Here is a 23,415-nt window from a genome sequence, read left to right on the forward strand (position 1 = left end):
GTTGTCAGTAGCCCAGAAACAAATGCATCACCCTATCAAAGCATGAGCTACTGGCCACAACATTTTTTTTTGTTATGTAAAACATAGAGGGGGAGGGAGGAAAAGGGCTGTAATGTCTCAGACCTGTTGCCAACTAGTGGCTAGAAAAGCTATTGCATTAAACACTTAAATACTGGCCAATTACTTGAGTGAGAGTGTAAAAGAAAAATAGGACACAAGAAGGGGGGGAGGAAACAATGGGTCCTGATATATCCAAATCAATTATTTAAACAGTTAAGACAGCAAATGAACTCATCTGTCATCAAGAAAGCATGTAAAAGAAAGGTTGATATTGAGTCCCCCCAGATGTACCATGTCAAGGGAAAGCTGGAATTTTGGAGGTCTCGAGTGACATTTGGATGGGTAAAAGACCTCCACTCCTTGTTATGGGGACTACAATCTTTACTTGGTTAAGCAGCCTTCAGGAAGCAGCACATAAGGCAGGAAACTCCCATTGCTAGGGGGTGGAGTAGTTAAATGGAACCTTGGCTGTGCGCTGCACATGTGCTACAAACTGACAAACATCTGAAGATGGACGCTGCTAACTCTGGGGTAAAGCCGTTACTTGAACTTTGCATACCTACTAGTTAGATTTGTTCTGAAGATAAGCAGCCTTTCTAGGTTGCCTTTTCTGAAGTTCTGTTCTGCTGTTAGAAGCTCTATTTTGTTTGCATGAAGAAAAATAAAGACTTTTACATTTAACATAACCGGCTATTGCAGATGGCCCTGAGATACCAGATTTCTTGAATATTACACCCTTTTTTCTTTTTTTTTTTTTTTTGGTTGTCTTTTTTCCTTTTCTTTTATGCTGATATTTCCCCTTTCTCTTTGTCTCCATTTCCCTACTTCTGCACATTTGTTTTTAATCCTTCTCCCCAGTAGCTGCATACTTCCTACACTGGCATAACATTCTGAAATCATGGGTTTCCATGGTGTTGGCAACCCCCTGCCGGCTAGCATCCTTTGTTACTGTGATACAGCTGGCCACATACATGGCTGGCAGTTCTTGCTTTCATAGGCCAATGCACTGGTTGCTGCTTGACCAGTGACACCGGCCCCGCTCGCTGCATTCCTGGATTAGGAGCATCTGGCAGATGCACCTGATGGAACTTAACACATCACAGGATGTATTCTTGTGGAACAGAATCTAAGAGAAACTGGTGTCCATAAAAAACTAAAAAAGCTTAACACAAATCAATCACCAGGACTGGATGGCTTACACCCAAGAGTCCTCAAAAAACTCAGTCAGGTTATAGCCAGACCATTATTCCTATTTTTTATAGACAGTGTATTGACAGGAATGGTACCAGCTGATTGAAGAAAGCCCATTTGGTGCCAATATTCAAAAAAGGCAGAGACATGGACATGGAAACTACAGGCCAGTAAGCCTATAATCAATAGTATGTAAACTATTGGAGGGGATAATAAGGGACTATATCCAATAATTTGCTGATAAAAAACAGTATAATTAGCAGTAATTAGCATGGATTTAGAAAGGGTCGTTCCTGCTAGACCAAGCTGTTCTACAAGGAATTAAGCTGTCATCATGATAAGGGAAAGCCTGTGGATGTGGTGTATCTGGATTTTATAAAAGCATTTTATACAGTTCCCCAAAAAAGCTTAATCTACAACCTGAGGTATGTAGGCATGGACCATAAAGTTTATACAGGGGCATGTCCAAAGGGTGGTGATAAATACTGTGTACCTCCTGTCTTGGAACCTATTTAATTAAATGTATTCATAAATGATATTGAGGTCGGCATAAATAGCTAAATCTCCATTTTTGCAGAGGACACAAAAATAGGCAGGGCAATAACTTCACATTAGGATATAGAAAATTTGCAGGAAGACCTGAATAAAATAATGGAGTGGGCAACTACATGGCAGATGAGGTTTAATGTTGAAAAACGTAAAGTGATGCACTTGGGGGCTAAAAATATAAACACAAACTACTCACAAAGAGGAGAACTTCTGGGGGATCCAAAGATGGAGAAAGATCTGGGGGTCCTAATAGAAGACAATACTGCAATAGCATGCAAAGTCAAGCGGCAGGAAGCAAAACCGGTAGAATATTAGCATGCATAAATAAGGGAATTTTATCCAGAGATAAAACGATAATCCTGCCACTTTATAAAACTCTGGTTTGGCCACATCTAGAGTATTCCATCCAGTTCTGATCAACAATCCTCAGGGAGGATGTACTGGAGATGGAGAGAGTCCAGAGAAGGGCAACTAAATTAATAAGTGCACTGGAGGACCTTAATTACGAGGAACGACTACAAGAGATACTGTATTCTCCTTGGAGAAGAGACACTTGAGAGGAGATATGATAGCGGTATACAAATGTCATAATGGTGATCACAGCGTATAAAGGAAACTTTTCAATCTCAGTTTATGAGGACAGAGGGCCACACAATGAGATGGAAGGAGAAGCTATTTAACCTTAAGCTGCGCAGGGGGTTTTTCACTGTGCGGGCGATAAGGATATGGAACTCTCTTCTACAATCTGTGGAGTTAGCGCAGAGTATTGATATTTCTAACCACTTAAGCCCCGGACCATTTTGCTGGCCAAAGACCAGAGCACTTTTTGCGATTCGGCACTGCGTCGCTTTAACTGACAATTGCGTGGTCGTGCGGCATGGCTCCCAAACAAAATTGACATCCTTTTTTCCCCACAAATAGAGCTTTATTTTTGTGGTATTTGTTTGCCTCTGCGGTTTTTATTTTTTGCGCTATAAACAAAAAAAGTGACAATTTAGAAAAAAATATATATTTTTTACTTTTTGCGATAATAAATATCCCCCAAAAATATATATAAAAAAACATTTTTTTCCTCAGTTTAGGCTGAAATTTATTCTTTGAAATATTTTTGGTGAAAAAAAAACAACAACACAATAAACATTTATTAATTGCTTTGCGCAAAAGTTATAGTGTCTACAAAATAGGGGATAGATTTATGGCATTTTTAAAAAAAAAAATTTTTACTAGTAATAGCAATTTTTATGGTGACTGTGGACACATCAGACAATTTTGACACATTTTTGGGACCATTGGCATTAATATTGGCTATAAAATTGCATTGATTACTGTAAAAATGCCACTGGCAGTGAAGGAGTTCACCACTAGGGGGTGGGGAAGGGGTTAAATGTGTCCTGGGGAGTGATTTTAACTGTGGGGGGATGGGCTATCAGTGACACAACACCGATCGCTGCTCATGGTGACAGGGAGCAGACGATCAGTGTCCTGTCAATAGGCAGAATGGGGAGATGCTGTGTTTACATCAGTATCTCCCCGTTCTTCAGCTCCATGACATGATCGCGGGTACCCGGCAGACATCGAGTCCGCGGGTCCCACAGTCATGGAGTTCGTAGCAGGCGCGCGTGCACACGGCGGGAAATTCAAAGTAAGGTATGGGGTATAAGGTATGTATAAGTACAGGAGCAGGTCAGCAAGCAGTTAAAAGATTCTTGGACGTGCATCTTATTGAACACAGCATGCAGGGATATAGAAAATTATTACTGTCATTGACACACATGCACCTTCACAGGTTTAACTGAATGGACTATGGTCTTTATTCAACTTTACCTACAATGAAACTATGATATCAATATATTGTCCTTTTGTTTGTAGCTGTCCGGCCAAGGCCCCCTTGGCCGTGCCATGATAGACACATGTTGAGGCGTATTACACTAGTCCATTTTTTTAAATATTGATATGCAGGCTGTAGGATATTTGTTGATGTTTATTGAACCATTTTGGCGGGACTCGTGACATTGTATCATGTCGGGGCCGGGAGTAGTTTCCTTCTTATTTGTTGCTGATTGATGGATGTTTATTTAAATACTTTGCACAATTGTATGCACTTATCACATGCCTGATGAATGGGTCCTACGTGGCTCCAAAACTTTGTACTTTTCTGTTTGTGATCTTATAGTTCTTCAATAAAAAACTGTGAATATTTACACTGTCCTGTGCATGTTCCAGTCCCCAGCTGGTGGATGCCTCAGCCATTTGGTCTAGAGACCAGATCCATTTGGGTATAACTCTGATGCTATTACTGTTGGGGTGACCACTAATTAAAGTATATATTTTCCCTACATAATGTAAGTTGGCGAGTGAGAGGTCTTCCCAGTAACCCTGAAGGTGCCTGGTGTGTGCCAGAGCTAAAGGTCTATGCGGAGATCTGAAGAATCACACATTTATGTGACTTCACTCTCATAAAAGCTTGGGGGAATGTAAAGATAAACAGTAGAAAACCAGCGAGTCCTGTGGTGGAGTTTGTGTTTCCTCACATTGCAATTTATGGGGGATTGCTATACCAGTGTGGTAAAATTTGACATGAAGTTGTGGAACAATGCATGGTGCCTTGGCTCTATAGGAGGTCGGTCTTGAATTTAGGCTATACACATCCTCGGAAGGACTTGGAGCGTGATAAGACTAAAAAATGTATTCTCAGCTTTTTTTGGTCTGAGTCTTGCCCAGAGTCTACCGCTATAACGCTGTGGACACGGTGCGCAACGACGTATATAGGCATGGGGCGGGGTCACCAAGTGATGTCACTTAGTGACCTCGCCCCTTATGATGGCACAATCCCAGCATGCCCTGGGTGGTGACCCTGCCCCATGCCTATATAAGTCGTTGCGCACCGTGTCCACAGCATTACAGTGGGAGAGAGCATCATGTCAACATTGGAAGATTAAAAGAAGAAGATGACGACGAAGGAGAAAACCGGGCCACCACTAGCAAAAGAGTGGCAAAAGAGCAGAAGATAGTGGAGGAGCCTGGGAGAAGAATTGAAGAGTGGGAGAAGAAGCCAGAAAGCGGGAGAAGAGGCAGGAGAGTGGGAGAAGAACCGGAAAGCTCGGAGAAGTCGGAAGAGACCCCCAAATTCGGAAAAAGACCCCTGGAACTGCCTAATAAACTAGTTTAAAAACCTGTCTAGTGTGTTTTTTTATTGACTTTTTCCCCCCCAGGTGAATGGGTAAGGGTACGATGTACCCCATACTTATTCACATAGGGTGGGGGGCTGGGATCTGGGGGCCACTTATTAAAGGGGGCTCCCAGATTCTGATAAGCCCCCTGCCCACAGACCCCGGACAACCAATGGCCAGGGTTTTCAGGAAGAGGCACTTGTCCTCAACAACATGGGGACTAGGTGCTTTGGGGTGGGGGGGGCCCGGGATGTAGGGGCCCACAGGGCAACCCCCTTCCCCAAAGCACCCACCATCCATGTTGAGGGCTCGCTCGTCCCCACCTTCTTTCCTGACCGGCCAGGCTGCGTGCTCAGATAAGGGTCTGGTATGGACCTTGTGAGGACCCCCACACCATTTTTTCACCATTGGGGGTTCCGCTTAAAATCCATGCCGGGTGACGGGGCTCGCAAGGTGTCAATCTCGCCGATTAAAGCGGCGATAATGACTTCCTTTTCTAGTCCCATCATTACTCATCACGTTCAAAATTAACGAACTTTAGTCCGTGTGTGGGCAAGTCCATTCATTTGGAAGTCCGTCATAACTCCATTGAAAGTCCGTCAGGAAGACCGGCGGACCTAGTCTGCCGGGAAGTCCGGTCATGTGTGGGCAAGTCCATTCGGAAAGTCCATCGGAACTCCGCCGGAAGTCCATTGGGAAGTCCGTCGGACCTAGTCTGCTGGAAAGTCTGGTCGTGTGTACGCGGCATTAGAGTTCCCCAGCAAGATACTGATAACGTTAAAAACACAGCAAGTTAGTTAGTTGAGTTTCATTATCTGTGAACTGAAGGCAATTCTTTTTTAATTTGCCACGGGCACAACACATTGTAAAAGTAATGCAAATAAAAACAACATGAATTTGTTGTACATGTCGAAACTGTTACCAAAACTGTTGCACAGCTTTCAGAAATTTGGTGCAGGATATTTTAAAAGGACCATATGCCAGAAAAAGTGTTGTAAATACTTTACAGGATTCCCATCTGCCTCTTATATACCTTGAAGAGTTAATTTTTTCCTGTTAGTTTATACTGTGTGTGTATCTAGATTTCAAAAGATTGTGGTTCATACAGTTAAAAGACTGCTAACTCTTATACCTTAGATTTCATATTAATGAATACAACATATTGGTTCACATATAGATTTTAAATCGTGTAAATAAGATTTACATTTTTTGAACTGGTTTTGTAAACTGCAAGTTACAGTTAAATTGGCCATAGCATGATAAAAATGTATCCAGTTCGGTAGGGACTAGTTGAATTTCGATCAGTGATAGATGTCCTCGCTCCACAGAAGTCAATAGTTTGATCAAAATCTGTTGAAGGGACAAGCTGGAAAACATTTGTTGATCATTGGTTGGTAATCAGCTGCATTCACTGATGAGTTTATTTGGACCGTTTATGTAAATGGAGCAATTTCCTGCTGGCTGAATGAAAAAAAAATTAGTCTATGGCAAGCATTACACTCAATTCAGCTGATTCAGCTGATTATGCATCCTGTTACAGTTTATATTGTGATGGGCAGACAGTTTGTCACTGTATAAATATGTGGATAGTACCTGCTTCAGGAGTGAAAGGGTCTTTGAGCATGTTTGTGTAGGGGACATTGGAGACAGCTGGGTGTTTCCCCACAAAAGGGAATTAGTCTATCTGGTCAGTGATCTCTCCTCAAGAGTTAAACTACTGCTAGAGCAGGACATTGGTGTAGATATACATACATTTGTACATGCCTGCTTGACCTTGTAGATTGGCACACTGATTAAATATTTAGTTTGTTTTGAAACATGATGAGGGCCTAAATAGCCAGAAGGCTGAAGATGAATTTTTAGTGTCTGTGTGATGCTAAGAACCCTATGCAAGGGCAGACTATGTGTAAAGGGTAATGTTGTTGAGAATGTATGTTTTCTGAGTTCATGCAAAGCTCTTTATTTGAAGCGCAAATTTCACAATTTACAGAACTTAAAGGAGGGTTGTAATTTTAAAATAGAAATTAGCAATCTTGTAATCAACTCAATTTATCAATAACGTAGATCTTTCACTCGCATCTCTCTTACAACAAAGCAAAGCCCTGTTCTTACAATTGACCATGATTGGTAAGGTTCTATTTATACTTGTGAATGGAGTCGTTAGTGATGACATGTAAAAGATTGAGCAGAGGTTCCTGGCAATTAGTTGTTGGCTACAGCCCCATTGCAAGCAATAGGATGTTGACAGCTTCAGCAGCTATTCTCAGTCGCTTGCAGGTAATAGCTCAAGCAGTGATTACCTGTGAATAATCAGCCCTGGGCGCAGACAATGTGCTTTCATGGCCGATCATTTGCACGTAATCGCTCCATGACCAATTTCACGTGAGCATGCATGGTTTGCTATAGATGCTATCAGCCTTCCATTACTTTCAATAACATTTACACCCACAGCTAATCACTGGGAGCCCCTGCTGTGTCTCCTGCATGTAATTGCTAATGGCCTTATTCACAATGTGAATAAGTGTTTGTAAAGCTTCACTTTATTTTTTAAATAACAAACATGCTATATTCACCTGCTCTGTGCAATGGTTTTGCACCAAACAGCCTGAATCCTCCTTTTCTCAGGTCCACCACTAAGGATGAGCTCAGGCATGCTCGCATTGGTCCACGTTCAGAGCCCGCCAGGAAGTCTGTGCAGCTCTGTGCTAATCACAGGCAGTGAGACATTGTTCTGATGCGTGGCTGCAGAGATAGGGCAATGTCTCACTGCCTGTGATTAGCGCAGCGCTGCTCCAACTTCCTGGTGGGCTCTGCACGTAGACCATGCAAACACGCCTGAGCTCATCCCTATCCACCGCTGATGCTCCTGGCCCCTCCTCTCTTTTGAGTGCAAACAAAGCAAGCTGCTTGCTCTGGGAGCACTCATGCAGGCTTAATCCCACCCCACTCCTTCCTCACGGGCTGTGGGTAACAGCAGCAGTAGCCAATAAGAAGGGGGAAACCCAGGAGAACTTCTGCTCTCATGCATATCACTGGATTGGGAGCATGCTCAAGTGAGTATTAAGGGGGTGAAGGGGGATGCAGCACACTGAAGGTTTTTTTACCTTTATTCATAGAATGCATGAAGGTAAAAAAGCCTCTAGAATCATTTTAAATCTTACCCTTTTGATATAGCAGAGCAACAATGACAATCCCAAAATAAGATCAGTAGGTGTTATAGCAGGTAAAAGATGAAGTTACATCTTCTCAATCTGGTTAAATGTTTTTGTAGCTTTAAACAGGTATATTGTCATGCACCAATATACCTTTCCTTTGTGCTCTGGCATGCATTTTGACACATTTTCAATGCATTTTTAAATTTGAAATTTGAACTGAATAGGGTTAACCAACATTCATTAAGGCTTGTTAATACCTGTAGCCAATGCATAAAAACACATCATGTTGTATTTTTATGCATTTTAATGCATTGGCATTGACTTCTATGGGCCACACAATGACCAAAAACAAATAAAAAATCCAACATACCATAATTTTTAAAATCCACTGTAATGCAGAGCTGAGATAGGAATGTAGATCTGAGGGAAAGATCTGAAATGAGGGGAAGCTCTGCTGATTTTATCATGCAATAATGTGCAAGCTAAATTGTTGTTTTTTTATTTTCTTTGTATGTCCCCTTCGGATCTACAGTGACTGCACTTCGTAGTGCACTTGTAGCGCACAGTGGATTCACCTTTAGCAAATAAACCCTTTTGTTTATTGAACCATGTTTAATGTGTAATTTTGCCTCTGAAGGATTTTGCTAAATGAGAATTTAAGAAATAATTGATCAGGCCCTGTGACAATTTTGAAAAAAATTGACTTTGTTTACAATTGCAATCTTTGCATTGTTTTTTCTTAAACCTCATTTGGATACACATTAAATTACTGTGATGCAGTCATTTGTCAATTTTTGTGGTGATGAACAGCTTCAATGAAAAAGATTTTCAGATGTAAGTGATAATTAATGCTTATACAGTAGTTTATTATGCAATTTCAAAACAAGTTTTTGTGAAATAGTTTTGCATTTTATTTACATTTTGCCCCGTTAGCAGAAGCATGCTACCCAATTAACGTGACTTATAATAGGTGGCAGAAATAGTTTAAGAAGCAAACACCTCCACTTCTCTCTCTCCTCTATTCTAATGAAGATCATTAGCCCCTTCGCAGTGAGATCCTAGCATGTGGGCTTTAATGAGATGATTAAGGAACTACTGAAGCAGTGCAACTCAAGCGATTCACAATTAGTCTTCATAGTTTAAAAAACGTTAATAATACACTTGTTTAAAGTGTACTGTGCTTTTAAAAGTCTGATTCCCGCTAGGCTTAATTTAGTTCTATCAGCAGTGCATGCTAAAATAAAGGTTGAAGGGCCATGTGAATGTGTGTTTTGCTTATGTTCAAGCTTTAATTAAAATGCATGCTAAGTATACATTCATTTAAAAATAAATAGTTTTCTGCTGGTTCATTTACATAATCGGATCTTTTAACATTTGTAAGTGTGAAAAAAAGAGGATTTTGTAATATATCTATCATACTTGCTTTACTGCTTTTACATTGGTAGAATCCCATATGAAAGTTACATTTGCCTACACAACAATCACATGAAGGATTCATGTTGCAGCTTGATTAAAGGGACCGAACACCTATATGCTCTAAGAAGAATATTCTGCCTGGTTTATCCCGCAGAGTAATCTGGCTGCTACTTGACAAGACATATACAATGAAACCCATGATGTGAGAATAACAGACTTTTAAAAAAAGTTTGTGCAGAAAATTATTGCCTGCATCTGTAGCCAAGATTTTTAAATGCTTGTGGATATTAGTAAGTGGATTGCATATGCCAAATATGCATTTATGCTGTATTTCCTCAATAAACTAGAGACCAGGTACCTCAATTAAGCAATTCATAGCGGATGCAATAAAGCTTCCAGGTGTCTAATTTATATGCATGAACCTAACTTTAACTTCCAACCCACATTTTTGCATTGAAAGCAGGCCCCTGGGTATACTCACAAACTCTCTTGATACTATAGCCAATGATGTAGCATCAGCTGCCAGGATCCAGGGCAAGCCAAGTATTGTGCCCCCTTACCCATAGACCATTAGCACTTCCTGGGTCCCTTCTACTTCTCTCTATCTCTCTCTCTCTCTCTCTGTCTCTCTCTCACCTCGATCTCTGGAACAGCAGCTTCTTCTCTTAGGAATTCTGTCCTTCCCACCAACACAGGAAGCACGAGGCTCTGCAGCGATGGACAGTGCCCCTTGTATACCTATTGGCTAATGAGGCAGCAGGAGGCTGCCAGCTTTCTGTGCTTAGCCTACGAGGCCTCTCCTGCATGATTTCTCCTCCTGCTCCTCTCTCCTGCACACTTTCTGGTTGCCCCCGTGCCCATCCAGATGCTCAGGCATGGTACATGTGTATCGGCTGTACCCCCCCCCCCCCCCAATGCTGTACTCCCCTGTCCCTAGATGTGTTCTACCTGTATGGGGATGGGACTGACTGGAGGAAGAGATATATCATTGTACTTAGTAGTAGTAGTAGTAGCACATGCTCACCCTCTGGCAGCTCTTAGAGGAAAGGACGTACCCATACGGGGTTTCGCCCAGGAGAGCCATTGTGCCACAGTATAAGTAGGTGCAGAAAATTATTGCCTGCATCTGTAGCCAAGATTTTTAAATACTTGTGGATATTTAGTAAGTGGATTGCATATGCCAAATATGTATTTATGCTGTATTTCTCACCCCAGGTACCTCAATTAAGCAATTCATAGCAGATGCAATAAAGCTTCCAGGTGTCTAATTTATATGCATTAACCTAACTTTAACTTCCAACCCACATTTTTGCATTGAAAGCAGACCCCTGGGTATACTCACAAACTCTCTTGATACTATATCCAATGATGTAGCATCAGCTGCCAGGATCCAGGGCAAGCCAAGTATCGTGCCCCCTTACCCATAGACCATTAGAACTTCCTGGGTCCCATCTACTTCTCTCTCTCTCTCTCTCTCTCACCTCGATCTCTGGAACAGCAGCTTCTTCTCTTAGGAATTCTGTCTTTCATACCAACACAGGAAGCACGAGGCTCTGCAGTGATGGACAGTGCCCCTTGTGTACCTATTGGCTAACGAGGCAGCAGGAGGCTGCTTCCTCAGCCAATGAGCAACTGAAAGGCTGTTAAGCCCCTCCCTCATAACATCTCCCGAGTCCCAGCCCTGCCAGCTTTCTATTCTATTCTAGGATAATGGTTACCTGAGGTCCCTTGGCAGTGCCCCATACAGATTTAATCTGAAAGCATTGTGAGTTATGCACTTACACAGGTCAAGGGCCAAGAGTAGATGGAGAGGCTAGCTGGTGGTTTCCCCATCCTCTCTCCTGACATCTGCCTTTGAATACACTCACCTCCCCCCATTCCCCCTCTTCCCTAATCTATCTCTCTCTCTCCATCCCCCTTTCTTTGTCTCTCTTTTCTTCTCGCTCATAAACTAATCCTGACAGAGTGGGGAGTCTGGGATGAGGGGCTTACTTACTGGTTGGCTCCTCCTCCCATTCTTCCCATATCATTCAGATAAGTAGGAGTAGGAATATGGACTTCAAATGATGCCACAACCTTCCAATTCTCTGGATGGGACTATAGGTAATCAATGTCACTTATAATGACATTATACCATAAAAGCATCTTGACATCAGGGATGAGCTTTATGTTCGAGTCAAACTCATGTTCAACTCGAACATTGGCTGTTCGCCAGTTTGCCAAACAGCGAACAATTTTGGGTGTTCGTGGCAAATTCGAAAGCCACGGAACACCCTTTAAAAGTCTATGGGAGAAATTAAAAGTGATCATTTTAAAGGCTTATATGCATTGTATTTTCATAAAAAGTGTTTTTAATAATAAATATAAATTTTAATAATGCTTAAAGTAAAACAATAAAAATTTTATATTCCTTTAAATTTTGTACCTGGGGGGTGTCTATAGTATGCCTGTAAAGGGGTGCATGTTTCCCGTGTTAAGAACATTTCTAAAGGAAAAAAAGTAATTTAAAACTACTCGCTGCTACAATGAATTGTCAGTCCACAATACACATAAAAGTTCAAAAAGTTCATTGATAAAAACGTCCCTTCAGGTCTGGTATGGATATTAAGGGGAACCCCATACCAACATTTTTTCAAAAATGGCGTAGGAGTCCCCCTCAAAATCCATACCAGGCCTTCCAGGTCTGGTATGGCTTTTAAGGGGAACCCCGCACCAAAAAAAAAGGTGTGGGGTCCCACCATAAATACATACCAGATCCATATTCGAGCACACAACCTGGTAGGCCGCAGGAAAAGTGGGGAGATGAGAGAGCACTCCCCCTCCTGAATCGGACAAGGCCACATGCCCTCAACATTGAGAGCACAGTGTCCCCATGTTGATGGGGAGAAGGGCCTCATCCCCACAACCCTTGCCGGTGGTTGTGGGGGTCTGCGGGCGGGGGTCTTATTGGAATCTGGGAGCCCCTTTTAACAATAAGACCCCCAGATCCTGGCCCCCCGTGTGAATTGGTAATGGGGTACAAATGTACCCCTACCATTTCACAAAAAAGTGAAAAAAAGTTTAAGAAAGAGACGGTTTTTGACAAGTCCTTTATTAAGTTCTTCTTCTTTCTGCTTCTTCTTTCATCTTCTTTCTTCTGGTCTTTCTTCTGTGTTCTTCTTCTTCTTCATCTTCTTCTTCTTCCTCCGCTCTTCTCGTCCTGCATCTTGCTCCGGCTTCTTCTCTGCGCCGTCCGCACGATCCGCCTCTGTGGGAGCCTTCAGCCGTGTGACGCTTTGATTCTTCTGACACTTCTTAAATACGGGGACTTCCCTATGGCTTTCCCGTTGATGTCAGATGGGGCGGGGTCACCCGTTTACGTAACGGTGACTTTAAAAGTGACTTTAACGTAGACTTTAATGGTGTTCGCATGTTCAAAAAAATGTTTTGGCTGTTCGCATGTTCTGGTGTGAACAGAACGGTGGGGGGGAGGGGGGTTTACAGCTCACCCCTACTTGACATACGCCATATGAACCCCCGGGTTAAGAAAGGGTGCTTTTATTACATGTTGGAAGAATCTAATGGGCTCTGTCTTTATTAAGGTATAATGGGAGTTTGTTCTCCAGTGGGAACCACAGCCCTATTGTTGTCGTTGTTAATATATTTTTTTTCCTATTGATATTTCTGTAATGTCATTTGAACTATTCAATAAAATCTTTATGAACAAAAAGAAGAAAAAAATAAAATAAATAACTCTGAATTAGAATTAATTCTGCTGACCAATATATGATTGGTTTTCATGGGTACTACATTTTGGTCCTTCACTGTTTTCTTGGTGCTTTTCAGGCTTGGAATGTGTTAGCGTTGCAAACAGAAATGGGTTTGCATGGCAACAATAGGACTGTTAAGACTACTTATGCTTAGTAACCATGTTTTTTTTCAAGTTATTGATCTTTCTGAGAATGAATATTTCCAAGAAAAACATCAGCTTCTTAGATAAACAGGATCTTTTAAACATAAGTTTAACATTACTTTTGCATGTTCCAATGAAGTTTAGAGATGTTATTTTACTCGCTTGTTACTGCTATTAACATGTTTACATTCACTTTCAGAAACTATTTAAAAAATATGTTGGATATTATTTAGATAGAAATATACAAACTTCTTAAAACCTGCTGATTTCTATAGCTTACAGAGTTACATACTTAGTATGCTTTAAAAAAAGACCCTGGTCAGGGCGTGGCCTGAGTGGAAACCGGATGGTCGCATAGATCCGGAGCTCCTGTGATCGCCCAGCTATAGCGGCTCATATCACCCCATCGGGACCCGAAAACAACCCTCCTGAACGGCGAACCACCTCCGGACTACTCCATGTCCAGGAAAAGAAAGGAGCAGCAAAAGCCTCAGCATTTGACAGACTTCTATCCACACAAACAGCAGCATGGTAGGCAAGATTGCCACCGGCCATCATCTTCCCCCACTGACAAAACGGCCAGTACTTCTCCCAAAACAGACTCAGGGCACAGTAATGATGGCTCTCCCGTTAGCGCTCAGCACTACTCACCATCCCCTATTTCTGAGAGCCCCGCTAAGGCCAGATTCAGATTGGATGGAGAGGGATAAATTCCAAACAACCATACTGCTGACTCTGGGGATGAGACTCATCATGAGTTACCTGATTCAATCGAATCCTTCCCAACCATGCATCAGCATGTAGTTGATACTGTCCTAAAAGACATTCTTCTGTCTTTGAGGAGCTCGCTGCAAACTGATATAGCTAAATGTATGCACAAGTTGAATCAGGACATACAGGCAGTGGAGGCACGTGTTGATTATATTGAGCACAAGATGGGTGACTTTGCTGATACTATTAATGACTTGGTGGACTCACATGAGGAGAGGGAAGGGGATACAGAGTGGATTAAGGCAAAGCTCGCAGACATCGAGGATCGGAACAGGAGGAACAACTTAAAGATCAGGGGGATCCCAGAGTCGATCCAGCAATCTGAGCTGCGCTCATATGCGGCCTCCCTGTTTAGAGCTCTTATCCCCAGTCTCTCTGACCTTGATCTAACTATTGACAGAATACACCGCCTACCCAAGCCATCCTTCCTTTCAGACCAAGTCCCCAGGGATGTCATACTGCGCCTCCACTTTTACCACATAAAGGAACAGCTTATGGCAGTTATGCGTAAAGGAGAGTTGATCCCCGCACAGTATCAATAACTGCAGTTCTACGCTGATCTGTCGCAGTATACCCTCCAAAAGAGGAATAATCTAAATACCATTACCAACGTGCTCCGAGACCACCAGATCACCTACAGATGGGGCTATCCCACCAAATTAGCAGTGGTTAGGGGTGATCGCACCTTCATAATAGGCTCTCTGGAAAGGGGCCTCTCTCTCCTGGAAGAGTGTAAGATCCTACCAGGACAGACCACTGACCGCAACGCTCCCAACCCATCTGTTCCTGACTGGCTGACTGTTACCGACAGGAACGCCAAGACACACACATAACCGATGGGTAACATCACCAACATTTCTATGTTATTGCTGGGTGACCGCAGGGGAACTAAATAGGCCTGAACTTTACCCCCACCGTTCTGAGCAGCACTATGCTGTGTACGGGTATCAGGACCCTTCACCCGGTTGGCACTGGTGCCTACATGTTGTTCTATTGTAGGTAGGACACTGTTTTGTTTCTATTTTTCTTTATTTTGTTTTTGTTTCACTCCTCCTTTTCTACAATGAACGGAATCCAACCAGAAAATTGGGACACCTCAACTGGAATACACATCTTTTGGTCCACTGGAACACTGGCATCCACAGCCCCAAACAGTGAGTACGACAGCAACCCTCTCACAGCACACTTCTAACAACAAGTGTCACTCTGCAAGAACCCACAAGATGGTGCTATTGCCTCAGTGACAGCTTTTTGCTACACTTAACACTCAGCTTCTTTTTCTCCCACACATGGGTCTGAAGATTTTATCAATTAATTCACAGGGCCTTAACCACACAGCAAAAAGGAGATCTCTATGGTCTGAAGCCCTCGCCGTAAAGGCTGAGATAGTATGCACCCAGGAAACGCATTTTTCAGCATCAGCCCCTCCGGCTTGTTTTCATAGGAAAATGCTCTCAACAAAACTAAGGGAGTACTCATCGCAGTGAAAGACTCTGTCACCTTTATCCTTCATGAGCTGGTCACAGATATCAACAGTCGGTACATTATTATGGTCTGTGATGTTGACTCTGCCACCTACACTATTGTTAACGCCTACGCACCAAATAAGCATCAGATCCGCTTTTTTCACAAATTGATGAAGATCACTAGGAAACATCAAAAAGGCAGACTAATAGTGTGTGGAGACTTCAACGCTACCCCTGACCCTGTTGTAGACTCCACATCAGGAGCTAGACGAAAGGGGCCTTCCCTCCTACCCACACTCCGTGAACAGGGTCTATTTGATGCTTGGAGGTGCCTGCACGCAGGGGAATGAGATTTTACATTTTTTTCCCTCACCGCATAGAGCATACTGCCGTTTTGATCTCTTTCTGGTGGACCAGAGCACTCTTTAAACCAGCCACTCAATGCCAATGAAATCCAAACAGCAATTGATTCTTTACCCGCCAATAGATCCCCTGGACCTGGCGGGTTGTCTGGTGACTACTATAAAACATTCTCACAAATACTAGTCCCATATTTGGAACGGATATTTAATTCTGCTACTGCCTCAACCTCCTTCCCTCCTGAGATGCTGAATGCTGTAGTTGTGGCACTGCCGAAGCCGGGGAGGGAACCTAACACACCCCCCAACTTCAGACCTATATCCCTACTCAATATAGACTTGAAGATATATGCCAAAGTCCTAGCTTCCCGCTTAGTGGATATACTACCTCTCCTCATACACTCAGACCAAACGGGGTTTACCAAGGGCCACCAGACGTCTGAAGCTACATGCAGACTGACAAATATCATACACTTAGCTAGAGTACACAAAAGGCCTTCTCTGCTTTTGGCCTTGGACGCAAAGAAGGCCTTTGATTGTATACATTGGCAGTATCTGACCCTGGTCCTGCAGAAATTTGGCTTCTCGGGAACTATATTGCAGGCTATCTTAGCCCTATACTCCAAACCCTCTGCACAAGTTCTCACATCAGGAGTCCTCTCTAAACCCTTTGCTATAACAAACAGCACTAGGCAAGGATGCCCCCTGTCACCCCTAATCTTTAATCTCTTAATGGAATCTTTAGCTGTTTATTTCCGCACTCATCCTAAAATCACAGGATTCCCCATGTCCAATCACACCCATACCATTAGTCTATTCGCAGACAATATTATTATGATCTTAACAGATGTGGAATCATCCCTGGCTTCGGTTCATAAGACCCTAGAAATGTTCAATAGGCTCTCTTATTATAAAGTAAACGAAAGTAAGTCTTATATCATGGGCATTGGAGTAGACGCAACCACTCAAGCGAGACTAAGCGCTAAATATCCATATATATGGAAACACGATGGGTTGCAGTACTTGGGGATCATTCTCACATCGTACACTGACGATCTGTATGCAGCTAATTACTCTCCATTCCTTACCCTAATGCACAACAAACTTTTAGAGCTATCCAAAATAGAAATGTCATGGACTGGCCATCTAGCAGCGTTTAAAATACTGGTGCTCCCACAACTGCTGTATTTATATAGATCCTTACCTATTCCGGTCAACAACTCCTTTTTTACCAAGGTCCAATCCACTCTAAACAACTACCTCTGGCAAGGTAAAAGGGCGAAATGCGCCTTTAAAAATCGAATAAAAGCCAAGAATGCAGGAGGTATAGGGCATGTGCTACTGAAAGATTATTACTTGGCCACTATCCTTGCACAATCCAGGACATGGTTTTCCCACTCGCAGGGACCCAGATGGTTGGAACTAGAAAAATCACAAATCTCAGGACATAGCTTGGTGGACCTACTTCTTACCAGCAAATACTCCACACGGATCCCACCACACCGTTCACCAACTATCGGAGCCACTCTCCATATCTGGAACACTTTCGTGTCTCTGGAATTTTTAGATTGTCCCCTAAAAACCATGCACCTTCCACTTGCTAGTCTATCACTCCTCATACCAGACTTAAACATAGCACATTGGACGACCAAAGGCATACGCACAGTGACTGACCTGACCTGAGGCCCCTCTCCTAAAACCTTTAAGTCGCTCCAGGAATACAACTTAGAGGATAGTGACTATTACAGATACCTCCAGATAACCCATTTACTCCACAAAACCCCCATTCACGACATTTCACTGCCTTGGAGGGTAACACTTTACCTTACAAATGCGACCACTAACATCAAAGGGATATCACTATTCTACTCCCTTATCAACTCTAAAACCACATTTCAAAAATCTAACAACATCAGGGCATGGGAGCAGGCCCTAGACATGGGGTATACTGAAGACCAATGGCAATGACCAAAGACAAACCCTAAGGCCGCGTACACACGCGGGGACTGTTCGCTCAACTTTGTTCGTCAAACAGTTTCAGCAGACAGTCCGCTCAAAATTAGCATTGACGGACTTGCCCACACACGACGAACGAACAGTCCGCTGAAACCCTGCGCGATGACGTGAACGGCACGTACGACAGGACTAGAAAACGACGTCCTATACACTGCAATGCAACCTTCGGCGTATAAATTCTTTCTGAGCATGCGCGGAACTTAGTTTGACGAACAAGCCTACACACGCGGGGACTGTCCACTCAAACCAAGTTTCAGCGGACAGTTTTTCCGGATTTCCGAAAAACTTTGTTCGTCAAACTGTCCGCTGAAACTGTCCGCTGAAGCCCACACACGAGCGGACTGTCCGCTGAAACACTGTTCAGCGGACAAAGTTGAGCGAACAGTCCCCGCGTGTGTACGCGGCCTTAGGTGGTATCTAACCCTGCAAAGACTGTCCAAATTTAACTACCAAAATTCTCCTATGTGCTGGAGGAAATGCGCCAATGTAGGCACATTGTATCATGTCCTGTGGGATTGCCCTGGGCTTTACTGACTTTGGGCCGAAAATTTTCACCCTTATCTCTACATTAGTTGGGACCACTGTCACACCAAATGCACCCTTGGCACTCCTATCACTTGGCATAAAAAACATACCACCAGGGGTCAGAACAGTAATTACTAATTATCCTCCTAGGCACTAGACTAGTGATTCTACGACACTGGGTGAACACTACTCCCCCAAATTTCAAGGAAATAATATAGACAGTTAACACCCACGCAACTTATAAAGCGATGTTTCCTGCAACCCAAGGCAATTATGGCAAAATGAAATCAAAATGGTCCACCTGGTCCTCATGGTACACAGCTACACACCCCTAACTAGAACTACTACATAACCTACACAGAGTAACTAGTTCACTGACCCTGCCTTCCTTAGGAACTTCTATTTTCTGATAACCTCACCATATAAAACCTTTACTGGGAAATGTTGACTCTACCTTTGTGCTCCCAGGGTACACCTCCATCCCTCCTTTTGTGCTACCTCAGGATCTTTTTATGTTTCACTTATGTTTCCTGTTATATGTTTAACACTACACAATGACTGCCACATGGACTGTATATTCGATATACTTGACTTATGTATTTATTAACAAGCGTGTTCATTGAATACTGTATGACTCCAATTGAAACCAATAAAAACGATTGTTGTTAAAAAAGACCCTGGTCCAGCTAGTTAAACCAATAAAGGGGGGGGGGGGTACAATCCTATGTACACAATCCCATACCCACAGATTCCACATTTTCACAGCTCTTACTGTGAAGAAGCCTTTCTTTATTTGGAGATTAAATCTATTTTCCTCCTGACATAAAGAGTGCCCTCTTGTCCTCTCTGATTACCTTAAAGTGAATAACTCAACACAAAGATAACTATATGATCCCTTATGTATTTGTACATGTTAATCATACCCCCCCTTAATCTCGTCTCAAGAGAGAATAAATTCAGTTCCTCTAATCTTTCCTCATAGCTGAGCATGCCTCTTATCAGTTTGGTTGCCCTTCTCTGCACTTTCTCCAGTTCCCTAATAACCTTTTTGGGAACTAGTGCCCAAAACTGAACTGCATATTACAAATGAGGTTTAGCTAATGATTTGTACAGGGACAACATGATATCTCTCTCTTTGGAGTGCATATCTCTCTTAATACAAGAAAGGACTTTGCTTGCTTTGGAAACCACTGCTTGGAATTGTGTGATATTATTAAGCTTATGATCTACCAGAACACCCGGATCCTTCTCCACCATTGATGGGCCCAGTTGTACTCCCCCTAGTATGTATGATGCATGCATATTCTTAGCCCCCAAGTGCATAACTTTACATTTATCAATATTAAACCTAATTTTCCACATAGCTGCCCAATTAAACAGTGCATTTAGGTCAGCCTATTCTGTTTTTTATATCTGTATTGCAATATAAAAATGTTCCTGCAATATGTTCTTAAAGGTGTTCTAACACCAAAACATTGTTTATCCTAATGCAGGAAAACAATGTTTTACAGCATTCTGTCCTCCCCCTTCACTGTATAAATGCACGGCTACATTAACCCATTTATGCTGCATTAGTGGCCAGTGGTAGTGGTAATTAACCCCAAATGCAACATGAAGGAGTAAATAAACACTGACATTGATCTTTAATGCAGCATTTTGGGGTTAATAAACACTGCCATTGATCGTTAATGCAGCATTTTGAGGTTAATAAACACTGCTGCTGACCACTAATGCAACACAAAGGGGATATTTAACTGCCACTGGTCACCAATGCATTAGTGGCCAGTAGCAGTGGTAATTAACCCTTTCATGCTGCATTAGTGGCCAGTGGCCAGTGGCAGTGGTTATTAGCAACTAAAAAATGCAGCGTGAATGGGGTAATTATCACAGACATTGGCCACTAATGCAGCACAAAGGGGTTAATTAACATTGCCACTGGTCACTAATACCACACGAAGGGGTCAATTAACTAACACTGCCACTGATTAATAATACATTAACCCCTTCATGCTGCATTACTGGCCTATGGCAGTGTGAAGCTGGATATACATTATACAATTTTCTTATTCGATTTCCTTTAGATTTACCTTCAACCATGTAGTGCAAGGGCCTGCCTTATTGCATACAAATTTAAAGTGTTTACGTTTGACCTCATATTATATGGTTTCGGTAAATCTAAAGGAAAATTTATCTGTTGGATGGAGATCACTGCACCTGACAGAGAGTTGCAGCTTCTTTTAGTGCTGGGTTCAGGAGTACTCCAGCACTTGGCACTCATCTGCCATTCTACAAGTTTGAGTCTTCAGTCGTGGGCGTCCTCAGACAATCTGTGCTCATCTGATATTCGCCCTCAGGCCAGTTTAGAGACAGCACTGCCTACTGGGTCAGTGTGTCACAGACTCACTCCACTCTACCTGAGCCCCCCTCCTTCCCATTAAACCGTGAGCTCAGGGGCTCCTGCCTCTTATATCCACCACTTATCCTGGCCCTGCTAACTGGTTTTGAAAGTATCTGATAGAGAACTGTTTTTGTTGTCTCATTTTGTCCCTGGTCACATGATTTCTGTAAAAAAAAACTTTTCTCGGGGTGTTTTTAGCAGATACATAAGCCCTATTTATAATGGGCCAGTCATAGGCTCGCTTGAGGAATATATTGCTCATCTCCATCACAAATCTTTACTTATGAGAAATCGCACCGTGCACCAAATATAGTTTTATAATTGAAAAGCTGTTTTCTAGCTTGCATCATGTTATGCTGCCTGTATATAATAACTGGAGGATGATGTCATCAGTCTCCTGCAGACAGCTGTAGACATTTCCTCTGTCCCCCTTTCACCATGATCACTCACTGAGACACTTGAAATGATGAAACTTTATAATAATTTACAAAGGGATAGGTAACAGAAGGGTGGGGGGTGGGTGTATGTGATGTATATAGATACTACTGCCCAGACACCAGGATGTAGATGTTTGTGTTAGCTGTAGGCCAGTATCCTAGGGCAGAAAGTAGATTGTCACCATAAATTATACTGTAACAAAGATGGCACCAGCCTTATGGGGAGGAAGTGAGAGTGCTTGCGTGAACTTAATGTGTATGTAAAGTCAAGACCATTTTTTAATGTTTGAGTGTGATAATAATGAGTGTGCGTGTGAATCCCAGTCAGTTTATTGCTGTGTTCCTGCTGGGGAAATTCACTTTTTCTATTTGCCCTGGTGACTAATAACACTGGACAAAAAGCGATGGGAAATCCCAAAAATTTTAAGTTGTCACTGGAACAGAAAGAAAGGAGAACTCTTTCAGTAAGCACACATGTTTTAGTAACAACTTAGTGTGGTTTACCCATCATGTAGGAAATATTTCCTTTGTTTCCTGCTGTGAAAAGAGGAGACTTTAAGAGATATCTTCTCCCCAATAGGACACAGCATGAATAGAAAAAAAAATACTAACAGAGGTTTTAAGAATTTCAAATTCCGTAAACATTTTAGAACTTTCTTAAGCTGCCATCAGCACCAAGCATAAAAACATCTTCCTACAATGTCATTACTGAAGCACAGTACTTGAAAGATTAAGTATTAATAAGTAACTGATTCTATTCAGAAAAGAAATCACCTCTGTGCGATCTATGTATTTCGCAAGAATTTTAACAAACTTTGTTGCAGATTATTACCTGCAGCTGCTCTAAAGAAATACAGTTTGTTCCACTTTGTGTCTTTGGATACTGATTCTGAATGGATGTGACTGAATTTTTATTTTTATTTTTTATATATATGTGTTTATTAAAGTTTTCAAATATACTCACCAAGTACTCACCAAATACAGACATCCCAGAATTACAATGTTTAAATGACTATAAAAAGTAAAGACATAAAACTGAATTATTGGGATCTAGCATTAATTTTAATCAGTTGATGAACTTTCAGGAATCTGATGAGAAGAGTAGCAGTTTCTGCATTTTTTTAGAAGTGTTTAACCCTTAGGGAATATCTCATAATATCTCATCTAAAATTTCATTTTTGTTGCAGAGAATACCTAAAACCTGACCATAGTTCAGAGTTCTTCACCCAAGCAAGATTTCCAAGATTTCAGCAGGCGTTTATGAACAAAAAACATCCACGTTGCCATAATGCATTGAATTTTACAGAAAATGACATTGCTTCAGATTAAAAAAGACTGTTAATTTTAATAACATTATATTACAATATGGCTTGTGTAGCAATGATATATATATATATATATATATATATATATATATATATATATATATATATATATATATATATATATATATACAATATATATATTATATAATATATATGTATTCGAAAGTTGAGTTATCCTTTAAACTAGCTTAAAGTTATGCAATGGGAGTCTTTCTGTAAAATGACTGCAACATACACCCACTCATTCATTATGACCCAGTGTACATGCTGATGTATTATGATCACACCTATAATGCTGGCCTTACCTTGGGGAAATGTAGCAATCAGAAAAACCTATTTTAGGTATTTCATGTATTAGGAGCACCACATGACCAAAATTAGGAAGAAGTTAAATTATCAAATAATGGGATTTTATAGGTGCTTAAATGGGAGTTTCAGTCTCCCCCCCCCCAAAAAATTCTGCAGATGCTGACTATTAGTACAAGGACATTTACCTATCCAGAGATCCAGCAATGTCCTCATACGAGCTCTTCAGTCAGCTTCGGTTGCAGGTAAGGGAACCCGGCAGTGAAGCCTTCACAGTCAGTGTCCTACTGCGCATGCATGAGCTGCACTTTGTGAATGATCTCCTCAATCCTGTCATGTGTCCCAGAAGACTGCAGGGGGCAGGAGGAGGGGGTCAAAC

This window comes from Lithobates pipiens, unplaced genomic scaffold (genome assembly GCF_037356315.1).
Source record: "Lithobates pipiens isolate NorthernLeopardFrog02 unplaced genomic scaffold, aLitPip1_a1.2 Scaffold_8, whole genome shotgun sequence".
Classification (NCBI taxonomy): Eukaryota; Metazoa; Chordata; class Amphibia; order Anura; family Ranidae; genus Lithobates; species Lithobates pipiens.